The sequence below is a fragment of the Tribolium castaneum genome, chromosome 10, assembly GCF_031307605.1.
Source record: "Tribolium castaneum strain GA2 chromosome 10, icTriCast1.1, whole genome shotgun sequence".
Lineage (NCBI taxonomy): Eukaryota > Metazoa > Arthropoda > Insecta > Coleoptera > Tenebrionidae > Tribolium > Tribolium castaneum.
This window is the reverse complement of record NC_087403.1, coordinates 8787279-8801625: the sequence shown is the minus strand read 5'-3', so window position 1 is coordinate 8801625 and position 14347 is coordinate 8787279.

The following is a 14347-nucleotide window of genomic DNA, read 5'->3' as shown; positions in this document are numbered from 1 at the left end:
CAGACCCGTCGGTGCTGCCTCTAACCCTTCGCGCGTTAATTGGCGATTCGCCACGAGTTTGCTTCCTCTTATTATTTCCGCTCATCTTATTAAAGAGAAACAAAACCCAAAAGTCAACAATTGTTTAAACAAAATCACCTCCGACACCTGCCAGCTGGATTATTTCTGTCGCCAATGTTATTTTAAGTTAATGGAAAAAGCACATTTAAAATGGCAATTTATTTGGGGGTGGTTTTAAGTGGTCATAAATTTGTCAAATTTTAACATGTGGTATGAGTTAGCCTGGCCAGACATGTGGTTGTGCGTCTTTGATCCCACTTCTGAAATAAATTATGTAGGGCCATTTTTGAAACGCAAAATAACAGTTAATTTGAACACGTGCAAAATCCATTACAATGGCCTTTGATGAACCGATTTTTGTACAGAAGCGTAATTATCGCAAATTGCAAACATATGCTTATCAAATATCAGGAAAATCTTTGGACCGGCGGCAACTTTAGCAACTCACTACTTTACTAACTGTGAAAGTACTCAACCACTTTAAATAATCCTGTCAGGAGAGCTGGTGCCGAGGTGTCGGGGTCAGGTCATCAATTTTAGTTAAGACAACGTCTGAAAAATAAAATGGGGGTGTGAGTAATCCAGTCCATCAGAGTGAGACGTCCACAATCGCCATTTGTGAACCAATAAATGTAACAGTCGTTAACCCAAAATAATTATGCCAATCTACCATCAATAAAATATGTAATTCGAATAGAATCGGTTGAGCTCTGTCCAAGGGGTTCAAAAGGTTAACAGTCGCAGTCCTGGTCAATAGGACTCCAGGAGCATAGGGGAAACCAGGCAAAGGGTTACCCCTTTGCTCATAGATACCATCCAGCCCGCTTGTCTCTGGATCAGCAGCAATCGAGAGACCACCTCGCGGTTCTGACGTGCAATAGGCAACGCTGCCTTGTCATCCACCACTTGTCTTAGGTTGTGCAATGAGTACCCCGGTAATATCCGTCCAGCGTCTACTTCGAGACCCGCAGGTCATTCAACACCAAGCGTGCAATGGATATTATGTTCATGGTACTCGCCTATGACCAACATAAAAAGGGGGCGGTTCCGGGCAGTGCAATGATCACCTTTTTGGCCAACCTGCTCAGCTGCTAATCAAACATAGCCCTAAGCGTGCAATGGAGGCCCTCTTCATAGTGCAGGTGGTGAACAAGTCCCTATAAACCTCATGGCCGCAGCCGTATCTCAGGGGCGGTTCCGGGCAGTGCAATGAACACCTTTTTGGCTAACCTGCTCAACTGCTAATCACACATAGCCCTGAGCGTGCAATGGAAGCCCTCTTCATAGTGCAGGTGGTGAACAAGTCCCTTAACCTCATAGCCGAAGCCGTCTCACGGACCAACGAGCAAGTGCAATGATCACCTTCCAGCGCTCTCCCCACGACCTATTCTGCAACCTAGACCTGGGGGTGCAATGAACGCGGCTGCCTAGTGATCCCCCGCGTCCACAAATAAACATAAACCAGACCTGGAGGCCTCGCGACGCCGCGACCCTCCAGCGTCCCCTGTTGGGTTAATCTCGGCGTGCAATGGGCATTTTCGAGCGCCGCCCCGCCTCAAGCTTAACCGTGGATTAATTAAGGATAGACAGACTAACAAAGTTTAGCTCGACATGTCGGGGCTCAACTCAATCTTATTCATAGTTCGTCAACTCTCAATTCAATATCATTCTCATCAAATATCACCAACTTTAGTATCAACCAATTAAATAAACTATCAACTGATGAATAGCGCATTAATTCAACTTCAGTTTGATATTGTACTCAATACTCACGCAGGTTTCTGATGAACGTTATCAACAATTATAAAATCAACACCGCAGCAATTAAAATAATGATTGAACGACTCACCCTACCGTTGATATGGTAATTATCATAAATCTCTACACCTTATTGGATTGAAAAACCTCACACACCAACAAACTGGGATTACTCAGTGATAACTCACCTTGATTCACTTAAGCAATTACTTTAAGTCACTCTAACTTGGAACTGACTCTAGCTCACACTACCTCTCTAAAGTGTGGGTGAAAACTAAAAACTCATATGCAAAATTGCATATTCGAAGGCGTCTTTCTCACGGTCGACTTGGGGTGGTCTGCTTGTCACCCTGACTAGCTAATAAATTAGGCTCAAGTGTTTATGTTTCTCGAAATAAAAGTCTCGGGGTCTTTTCGGAGCTTTACTGACTAATTACCCTAATTATCTACATGCTAATCTATGACGAAAAGTAAAAAAACCACAAATTACCATTAAATTAAAATATAAAATTAAAAAAAATTATGACCGCTCGGACTTCATCCTACATTAGTGTTTTTGTTTTTACGTAGTGGAGATAATTAAGGTGAAATATGTGGTAGTCAGGTTGGTGGAATTGAAGTGAGGAGGGATTGTTCGGATTCGGTGTGAAATTTAGGGTGAAAGAAGTAATTTGGTTGTTTTAAATTTGCGCAGTGTCGCGCACTTAAAAAGATATAAATTCGTTGTATCGAGGTTTACGTTGGGGTCTAAGGTAAGGCGTATTCTTAGGCTTTCAATAAAAGGGTGGAATCTAAGGAATTAAAAATAAATGGAAACTTTTTCCATAAGTCCCGTTAGATTACAAATAATGAAAGCTCGGCTCGCATTGCGTTTAGAGTTTTAATAGTCTTATGGCACATCGCGTGGAATTAGTCGGCATGGCAGAAGTATCTCGGTATCTCGGGAATATTTATTCGTTTTTCCAAACGACTCGGTCCGAGACAATGCCGGAGCTAAGGACGTCGAGGACGCGCTCGTGATTTCGCTTTAATCCTCGTATAATGGTTGTGTAATTCTTCCAACTCGGATCCGGCAACTCTTTCGCTGATCGTCTAATGTATTCAGAAAGCATTCCGGTTCGCGACCGTCGATTTGTTCCGGTTGCTTAATATTTTTAATAGTCTCGCATTTAGACGCCGTATCAGGGGTCGAGGATTAAAATGTAATAACTTCGCTGCACGCTGAAATTACATTTTTAATTTGAATAACTTATTTTTCGTGTTGATTTAAGCATTTGCGAGGCACTGAGCCTGCTAAGACGTGCCGTCGCGGTAAAAATTGCGATTCTCAACTAAAGCTAAATGTATAATGGTGAAGATTGGAGCTTAAAAATTATAATGGGCTGAAGGGGGCTAAATGATGACTAGGCCCTAGTCTGGACCTCCAAACTCTACTCCTGTCTCTGGACGGCTGGAATATCGGCTCGCCTGGAATCTGATCACGTCTTCCTCTTGATCCAGGCACGTAATGAAAAATTGCACGTTCGTTAGCGAAGGTGAACGAGTAAAACGACTCCCACCAACACTAAACGAGACCGCATCCTCCAGTCGGGTCCTCCCATCATTCATTGGAAAAATCCACTCCCCAATTTAACGACATTTAAATTATACCAGAAATAATAGATTTTTTTAATCGTAATAACAATAATAATAACTTCTTATTTCTATCAATTTATACAGATGTAGTAACAAGATTGATACGAAAAACATCAGTATTATACACAGAAATAACAATAACATAAAAATAATTTTAAGACATAAGTCAAAAAACCTGTCTATTATAGAATTCATTTAAAGTAAATGTTTCGAGATCCAAAATGTAGTCAAATATTTTATTTTTAAATAAATTTAAATTACAAGGTGTGCGTAGATGCACAGGTAAACTATTGTATAGTTTTATTCCTGCATAATGAGAATTTTTTTCCGTCAGTGTGAGTTTGTGTCTTGGATACTCTAAGTCTACTTTGTCTACTTTGCGAGTGTTGTTAGTGACATTAAATAGTAGATTCTGTTTAAAGAAAAATTAAAGTAATCTATATATGTATAAACCAGTTACTGTCAAATAGTTATTGCTTTTAAAGATGTTCCTACAAGTTTCATTATATTTTAAGTTAAACATAGTTCTCATGACTTGTTTTTGAGCAACAAATACTTTTGATATCTTTCCACTTTGTCCCCAAAATATTATACCGTAGCTTAGTAATGATTGAAAATTTGCGAAGTATATTATTCTTAGTTGTTCAATGTTAATGTATTTTTTTAAAACACGTATTGTAAAATGTACTGAGTTTAATTTTTTTAATAAATTACCCATATGATTAGTCCAGCTTAACTTATGGTCAATGCATATTCCCAGAAAATTAGTTTTCTCTATTAATTCAATTTCTTTAGATGATATTACAATTTTATTCGGTTTCTCTGTATTCTTTTGATTAGATATTGCAAAATGAATGCCGTAGGTTTTTTCAAAATTTGACACTAATTTATTTTCTTTAGTCCAGTTTATTACCTTATTCATGCATATCTTTGCTTCTTTCATTGTATCTGTCATATTTTCACCCCAAATTAATATGTTTGTGTCATCAGCAAAGTTAACTGTACTATTGTTGTCTGAGACTGTTACAATGTTTAATAGGTCGTTTATATAAATTACGAATAATAAAGGTCCTAGTATACTACCTTGAGGTACACCTTGTTTAATTAGAAGTTTATTTGATGTATATACAGTACTGTTTTTTGTTATTATGACCTGCTGATACCTATTATTAAGATAAGATGTGATAAACTTTAACATAATTCCTCTTATACCGTATTTCTTTAATTTACTTATTAGGATGTTATGATCTAGGCAATCAAAGGCTTTGGAGAAATCTAAGAAAATTCCAAGAACTACCTTTTTTTCTTCTAATTTATCTAACAGAGCATTAGTGAAGCTAAATATAGCTCAGTCAACAGATTTCCCTTTAATGTACCCGTGTTGGGATGAATACAGTAGCTGAAATTTCATTAAAAAGTTAGTAATTCTGGAAGATATAACAGTTTCAAAAATTTTAGAAAACTATGACAGCAGACTTATTGGCCTATTTATAATTATCAAAATGTATCTGATTAACAGTTTCTGTTGTCAACCAAGTTTCAGACAGACATAGTATATCTATGTTTTTTGAAATGAAATATTCTTGCAGTACATCCACTTTTTTCACTATAGATTGCACATTCACATAAAAAACAACTAACTCACTTAAGTCTCTTTTCTTGGTACTCTTTTCTATCATCGCTGCAATCTTTGTCGCGATTGAACCATACACATGTGACACAAAAACTATGTATTATATAAGGACTTTTTTGCGATCACATAATACAATTTGCTTATTGTTTTTACACATAAAATATGTTAAACATGAAGTGTAGGATAAAGTAATAACAAATACAAGGAGTAAACCGCAATTCAATTTTGTACACCAGATTTTCTTTTTCGCTTTGATTTCTGCTGATTGCATCAAGATTTTTCTATTTTTTCTAAGTGGTTTTCCTCTCATTAAAGAATCACGTACTGCAGATTTATTTGAAAACCAATTCTCTAATTTATATAGTATTAATAAAAAATATTAAACAAATGAATAATGTGTTTGTCATATCGAAATCGGAAGATGTAAGTTATTATAGATAGCTAAAATATCTTTTATCGATTTTGAAACACCGACTTCAAAATTAATCGCCAATTAAAATTAAATTAAAATTTGTTTACAATTAAACATGTGCTTAATTTTTGAAAACCAAGAACAATTTTTTTAGGTATTGTTGGCGTATTAGAACAACACTTAAGCATTGTTTGTTTCAGAATGTATTGAAAAATTCGTAATAAAAAATCAGCGATTAGATATTAATTAATTAATAATATAAGTGTTAGTGTTACTACTTTTAACTTTTAAGAGAATTTATGAAAAATTAACATGTTCAGAACAAAAAAATAATGCATTTAATAGTATACCTTGCTTTCTGTGTGATCTTTTTGACATACAGACAGAAAACACATACTTTTAGGAGACTCATCTTCTATGTTCTTTATAGAAATATATAAAAATATCAAGCAATATTTATACAAGGTGATTCACATAACTTTACGACCCTGACGTATTCTAAGTGCAACCAGTAATACATTACTCAGTTACAACTTGATTCATATATACTAATAATTACAAATTTGCTTGTAATTTGAATATCTCTGACAAACCCTAAAAATAAAGTTTTAAAACAGAGAACACGTTTTCATAATATGCTGCCTTGAACGCTTGGAGTCCGGTTAACCGATGATTAGTTAATCCCAGTTTGTCTCAAAATTTGCCTCTAGTTGATATGTGATAGGTTACTGTCCATAGCTTCCATAACTCTAACTTTATTGTCAGAATTCATTGCATCTTTGGCGTTTCTGGTTTGCTCAATTTAACCTCCAATTGTCTAAAAACTTTTAATCTGTCGAATGCTAGGATTCGGGTACCGACACCGGTACAAGTTTTTGGCTGCTAGTTACAACAGTCTTTTGCCACCTCCCATAAATCAATATGATGTCGACCCTTATGTCATAAGAACACATTTTTGATTCACAAAAATGTTTAAAAATATAATATCAAGTTATAAATGAATAATGTCTAATGTAATGTATAATGTAAAGTTGTATGAATCACTCTCTATATTTTTGAAATAAGAACAAATAATTATTTTAATATTGTCATATAAATGTTTTTTTTTAATGTGTATCTTGGATAATTCAATATTTTGCTAAACATTTGACTATAAGTCAAAAACAAAAGACGACACTGGCGATTGTGGTAACATTTCTGACCTTTTGTTTAGTAAAAAATATATGCAGTATCTTGCAACTAACCTGCGACCTTTTTGTGAGTGGGTGTTTGAAGGGTTTGCCGTCCATCTCTCAATGTGACGCACTCTCCAGAAATTGCAATTGCAGGACGCGATCCGTTTAATCGTATTTGCTGCAAGATTAAACGACCACCGCCGCCACCGCTACTACCACCCCTTATTTTCGCGGTATACTCGCAAAGGATGCAGTCAATTACTAAAGTGGCTGCCACATGATTGGATATAGATTCGGTGCGGCTTTGATGCTCAACAAGGAGCATTTTTATTCCTCTCGAGTGGAAATTTTGTAATTTACCTTTTGCAATGGCTATGTGTGTTTATGTCAACTAACTCTAGCAAAGTAAATATTAGTCAGTGTAGAATACCCAGCATAGGACTTTATTAGCAAAATTAACCTACCGCTTTGCATCAACACAAGCGAATCGAATCACTAAGGCATTACGACCAACAGATCACATCAAATAGGCCAAACAGTACTTCTTTTATTTACTATATTAATATTAAACAACGTTAAACAAATGCTAATTGCACATCAATTACTTAATTTAGCGAATTACCTCCAAAATGTGTAATACAAGCGATTTTCGATTTAGTTTATATATTATTTGTTCAAATATATTAACAGCGATTTTTTCTCTAAACAGTGAGCGGCAAAATTATGGGGTAAAATACTTTTCGCACTATGTAGACTCTTGAAAGTACATTGGTTTATCACATTTGTCACCAAATTTGTGGAAATCTCGCCTCTAATTTCATTAATCTATTCATAATCATATCTTAGATATGTAGTTTAATAGTTAATGTAGTAATAGTTTAATAGTATATGTGACGTTAAAAGTATTTTTCTCAAAAACTAATAGTTGCACAGAAGTCAACGTTTCTACGCTTCCTTATAATTAAAATTAATTAATTAAGAATATGAAAATATTAACTGACCGAATTTTATTGAGTTCTATTAAAATTCCTGCTGGCACCAAAATTAAGTTTATTTCACTTTTTTATTTTCACTTAATTAATTATTTTTGGAGCTAGCGACATTTTTTACACATAGCAATAATAAAGCATCGTTTGTTTTCAGATGATACAAGAAATAACAAGTTTTTGCAGCTACTTATACTATTACAAAATGATTATTACTTTATAATAAATCTAGACTGCGCACGTTTAAGGTCCAATTTTTTTATTCCTATATGTATGTAACTACAGTACAAACTGAAAAGTATGAACACAAAAGATTTAATTAAGTCTTTTCGAACTACCGCATCTGTTTATATTACTGAGACCAAATATACATAGATAATACTATGAAGTTCACGGTTTAGTAAATAACAAGATTTTATTTTTTATAAAAGAAACTTATTTTTTATTTGCAAGAAAATATGAATTAATTTTTGCCTAAACTACTTTTACAAAACCATTTATACTTTTTAAAGCAAGGTGTACAGGTGTGTGATTGTCTCAGGCGTCTAGATGACTTGAACCAACTAATACAATTTCACTAATACAATTGAAAAAAGAAAGTGTTCTTAGAATCCTTTAGCTTTTCGTACTAAATAATTACTATAAATATTACATGTTCATGTTATCGTGTCTTCTAGATTGTTCACACAATAGAGTACACAAACTTGATGTTCATACCACCGCGTCCTTTACATGAACGCATGTTCGTATTAGCGCGATTGTAATGTTATTTCACAATTATTTTATTTTATTTTTTAGTCACAATTTTAACTTCACTTTTTATTTTTATTTTAAACATGGTAAAATGAAACAATGATTTCGAGTTTGTGGCAATACTTGGAAACAATTGAAAACAAAAGTTCTCTCATTTAGTATATAAGACGATAAAGAGATTGTTTATTTACGAGTAACGATGTCACGAGTGAACTTATTTTACGAGTAGATATACAATCTTTATCGTCGTGTGTAGTAAAACATTTTTTCTACATCAGGGCTTAAATTTCAAAGCAAAAATTAATAATTTCAATAAATATTACAATTTTTGGCACAAAAATCACAACTGTGTTGCTTCCGTTACTACTCTATAAACAAATTTTTAGTTCTGCCTATAATTCTAGTTTTTGCGTTTTGTGTACAAAACAATAATACAAAATGTACAGAAAAGAGTTGAAAGAACAAAAAAAATTGTCATCAGATGTGGAAGTTGCAGTGTTATAGGCAGAAAATAAATTATTGTCCGAAAAGTTTAGAATCATGTGTGGCGAATACCGAATACCAGTCTTTTAAAAAGTAGAAAAACATCAAGAATTTCAATCGTGTGAGTAAATAAGCGCTTCTGAAAAGTCGAAGAAAGTCGTCGTCACTATGATCGTACTCTAGCGTAAGCTGCTCGTGAATGAAAATTGTGAGATTTCCAAATAAGTATTGCTTTCGAATATATCAAATGATATCATAAAATCTGTACAGATTCGGCAAGTTAAGTTCCCAAATGTCCCAAACGAACATAGAAATTTGGATTAAGTTAATTTTGCCTGTTTTTGTGAATTTATATTTTTATAAAAAGACATAGAACGATTTCGGAATTTCGTTTTTCAGACTACTTCTTCAAAACATGACAGAAAGTTGCAAAATTAATTCAAAAGTGTAGTCTTTCGACCTATTTCGAAGTACTTACAATAAAATTATTGAAATTGAAATTCTTGAATTTCTTTGAAATTCTTTGAATTTCAATTAGATAGACAATAAAAGCAAACTTTTCTTGTAAAATATTTATTATTTCAATAATTCGGCTTGGTTTTGCCTTTGAAGGAGCCGGATATTAATTAGTTTACTAAAAAATTAATTTTAATTATAAGAAATTGTATAAAATTTCTCAAACAAATTCACAGGCATAGAAAAATTAGATTATTAGTTTTGGAGATACAGAGGTGTATCAGAAATACGTGTGCTAATTTTAACAAGTAACAGAGCTCAAGAAATAAATCATTATTTCTATTTGTAATTCTACAATAACACTTTTACTTAATTTGTACTTTACATAAAATTTGGAAAAAAAACATACTAAAACGTGTACCCGTGAATTATTTTAGTTGTGATAGAACGGAAAATTTAAACAATCTAAAAAAACAATGGAAATTGTTGCCATGAATACCAACTAAAAATTAAACATTGGGCGGCTCGTTTGGACAAAAGAAAGAAGAAAAAAACTGAAAACAATAATTAAGAATGTTGCAAAATGTTATACAGAAGAGGTGTGCATTTGATGAGTTTTATTACGTGGAAAAATTTACACACATAAATACACACCCTGTACAGTCAAGATAGTAGAGCAAATGTACAAATGATTTGTTTCTTTAACTCAAAATGCGCCTTAATCTGGCTAATATGTTGTTTTAATTTGAATACGTGACGAAGGTGTGCGGAGAGCTACATGTCTTTCTGGAATTAGCCAAATGTGTTTTCGCATATTAGACATAATACAACGCTGAGCCGAATTAATTCTCTCTCCCTTGCGGTGCCGAAGCATAGCAAAAGCATTAGCATGATCATACCTTGTCTCGAGATTCGATCTTAACCCGATGCGTGTCGCTCTACATCTTAGACGCGGTTCAAACGTTTGCCGCAAGAGGATTATCGGATGTAGATCAGGACGGAACCGCGAAGAACACTATCCATCAGCCTGAGTTCACCACAATTATCCAAATAATAAATATTTATTATGTCCTTTATCCTCTTACTTCTGTTCCGGTTCTTCCTTCCTGTTGCTTTTTCTCCTCATTACGTTTAATCCGGGCTGTGCAGTTCGGTCTGACCTAAAGACTTATTGCCATTTGTCCGAGATATATTCTCCTGTTGTATCGATTTGGGTCAGGTAAACATCTGGATTTGTGCTCATGTCAAGCGATGAGTTAGTTAATTGCCCCAAAGTGTTGGTCGCAAGGATAATTGTTTATTCTATTGGATTATAAGCAACCAAAGGTTTAGCGAATTAAAAAAAATATTCTTTGATACTAATCAAAGTTACACAGTTGACACTTTTATAGACTTAGTGTACTTGGTCACGAATTTTTTTTAATAATTTGTACAGGTTTTCCCAGCGAATTAAAAAAATCATTGACCTTTAAATAAACAAAAAAAAAATATTTTTTTACAAAAGCCCTAGATACTAACCCTCCGCATCACCAAAAATTATTTTCAAATATACGGAAATGAGCTACAATATAAACTTATGTTTTTCTTAAACGTAACATCTTAAATTTTATTGTATTTTTGGATGTAGCTTTAAATGGAAAAGTTCAAATTTAAATCTCTACCAACTGTTTAGCGCACTGCAATAAGAAACGTAAAAAAATCAAAGCAAGCTTGTAAAAAATGCTATCGATACGTATAAAGTAATATATGGTGTTCCATTTGAAAAAAAATGAGTTATTCAACTCTTTTCGTTTCGGCACACCCTGTACATTACCTGCGTGTTTCAACTAAAAGTCGACTATTGCGAAAACTACAGGATATTTTTAGTTTTTCTGTTGCAAATTTGTCGGAAAATATTCATAGGCGTCTGCGCAGTGATTTTTTAAAAACTGTTTTTTTATAACAAAAAGTTGAATAATTCCAAATGAAAAAAGATAGACCCATAATAGTTCATATAAAGTTACAATATATTTTGCGTAGAATATGTGCCATTTAAAAAAATATAACTTTGGTTCACCACCCTGTATACAACACCCTGTGTATAATACAAATAATATTGTTAGTTTGTGGACTTTAAGTCGATCAATCAGATAATAAAAACGGCCTTGCAATATTTCAAGTAACAAAAAAGTTAGAGACTGATTACGCACTCCTGGGTCACTCTGTATAAAATATTTAAATTTTTCTTACTTTTTAGTTTAGGTGTTGTTTGTTACTAAAACAGACATTTTTTGTGTTTTTTTTTGGAGATAGTGTCTAAGGGCCCCCAGTGAAGTTAATCCGGTTCTGCGGTCATTGCATCGGTAATTTATGGCATTTGCTATTTGACTCTTAGCTTTTATTCCGCCTTTATTTAAGCCATTCCGAAGCTTAAAACTTTAATGTATACGAGAAATAACCTCGAGATAGAAGAAAGAGAAAGTAATTTCTTAAAATTCATTTATTTTGCGGTCGTAAGATTTGGGCTCGACTCGGAGGATTAAAATGTCGTTTTCATTGTGACAGCTTTAGTGCTTTCTAATATTCCTTCGTAAATAACCCAAAAAGAAAACGTGATGATAGAGTCTACTTAACCGACAATTGTTATGCAAAACGGGCACGGGCCCAAATCACCACCTGTTCAAGAGGAGCCTTTATCGTTCATCCTCATCAACCCACTTCGTCCGACAGAGTAAAGCCAATCTTTTGTATTTGCTCTATTTTCAAGCATGATACCAGCATTACTGGCGTCGTGGCCTGGAAAGAATAGCCATCTAAAAGGTTTTAATACAGTATTTAGAATAATTGCTGCCATATTTAAGCTTTCCGTCTCAGAATAAAGACTTGAGCCACCGAAACACAGCCTGATATTTCATACGCGCGATTTAATAAATTACTACACCCTTCTGAGCTCGGGCACAAAATACGCAGTCACAATCCAGCAGTGTCGCGAACAGTTTTCTAAATAATACTTTATCGTTATCTAAGAATTTGCGTCACACTAATTACCTCTAAATTGCATTGGTTAATATTTTTTTATATTAGGTTTTTTTAAGTAATTTTTTGAATGTATGTTTTAATACTGATAATTTTGATTTGAACACAAATTACTTTTTTCGACGAAAACACATCAAAAACTATTAGGACTCCCACCAGGGGAAAGTTCAAACTTAGCTTATTGCAATTGGGAACGTAACAAAATTAAGAAGTTTGTTGAATAACTTGAAAAAATTAAATAGAACACCCTATTTTTTATTTTTGCTTGTCATAAAGTTTCAAATGCCTAAAGTTAATAATTAAAAAGTATTTCACTTTAAAAGTTGATTTCAGCAAAATCCACATTACTCATGAGGGTTGGTACGTGTTACCATAGCATAACCAATAATTGCAACTCCACCACGGAATCTTTTTTGTAGTTTATACGTTATATTCGTTGTATTTATAATATATAAATATTAAAATCTTAATTATTTTAATGTAATAAATGACGAATAATGGTCTAGGGATAACATTAAAGCTATTGTTAGCTGAAAATTTCAGTTTTGGACTTCTAAAACATTAGTTAATAATTTGATTAGTGCTTCAAGTTAAATATCTTTTCAGTAATCACACTTAACTCTTAATGTTTTTAGCAAACAGAATTTAAGAGTTTTTTAGATTCGGAAATAAATATGGTGTTACTCTCTTGACTGCATTAATAACCACAACTTAGAAGTATAAATACCGTTTAATCAACTTGAAAATATATAAGTAAAGACCGGATAAATACCGAAGGACGTAAAGGTAAGAGTATAACATCACTTTTTTTTAAACTAAAGGAATATTTGAATCAAAATGACTTGACTATATCTAATATAAAAATGGCCAACAGATATCCAACTTGTCATTGTATAGTTAAATCAATAAAAAAATTGTTGCTTTAGAACTGTAAAGTCTAAATTAAATTTAAAATTTTTGCACGTTTTTCGACAAAATTTATGAAATTAAATGAGTTTCTAGCTTAAAAATGAACAACGATTCATTAAATTTCGCACAAAATTTTACAAAATATTTGTATCTCAGGCTGAAAAAAATACTGAGACGGTTTGTAAGAGAAAACAATTGTCTTGATTTGGTATTTCTTTATTTTAAATTTTGCAAAATATGTGAGTTTCTGTTTGAAAAATGCAATGAAACTTTGAAAAAGTTGAAAAAGTTTGAAAAATGGTGCAAATTTGATGATAATTTGGTTGTTTTTTATTACATAAAATACACAAATTTGTTAATTTTTTAGGAAACGCATGACAATATGTGACAAACATTTTTGAGTTTATGAGTCAAAAAAACGTGTTGAAAATTATAAAAAATGATAAAACAATGTCATTTTAAAATTTAAGGTTTATGACTTAATTTTTTCAAAAGTTCTCGAAATACGGAAATTTCGAACTAAAAAAGCTCTTTACACATTTAGAAAAATTCAAGAACATTGTCTTCTTTACCTAAATTTGGTGCTTTTTGATAAATTTGATGAAGATTTAAAAATTGAAAAGTAAATTGAAAAAAGTGCTTGATGAAAATGTTTTTTTTTCTATGTAATTTGCTATTTTGTGTTTTGTTTTTATCGACTTAATTTTATCGACTTTTGATCACTTAACAAAAGCGTTCAAGGAAATGAAGTGGATTCAAAAGCCTAACAAAATCAAACAACGAACAACATTTGTAGTCATGTACCACTTTTTTCACATAAATTTTGACTTGGAGAAAAAGAACAAACTTTACATGACTTAAGCTCAACTGCACAGGTGTGGCTTAAAATATAAGCTAAAATATAAGTGTGTCAAGTGAACTGCAGTGTATAAGTGCAGCTCAAAATTGTCTAGATTTTGGTTTAAACTCAACCGTATTTTACATCAAAAAAGCAATTTTAATGTACAGTTTGGAAACAGATCTATGAGAAATTGCGTTACTCTTGGTTTTAGTTCGATAGCTTCAAAAAACG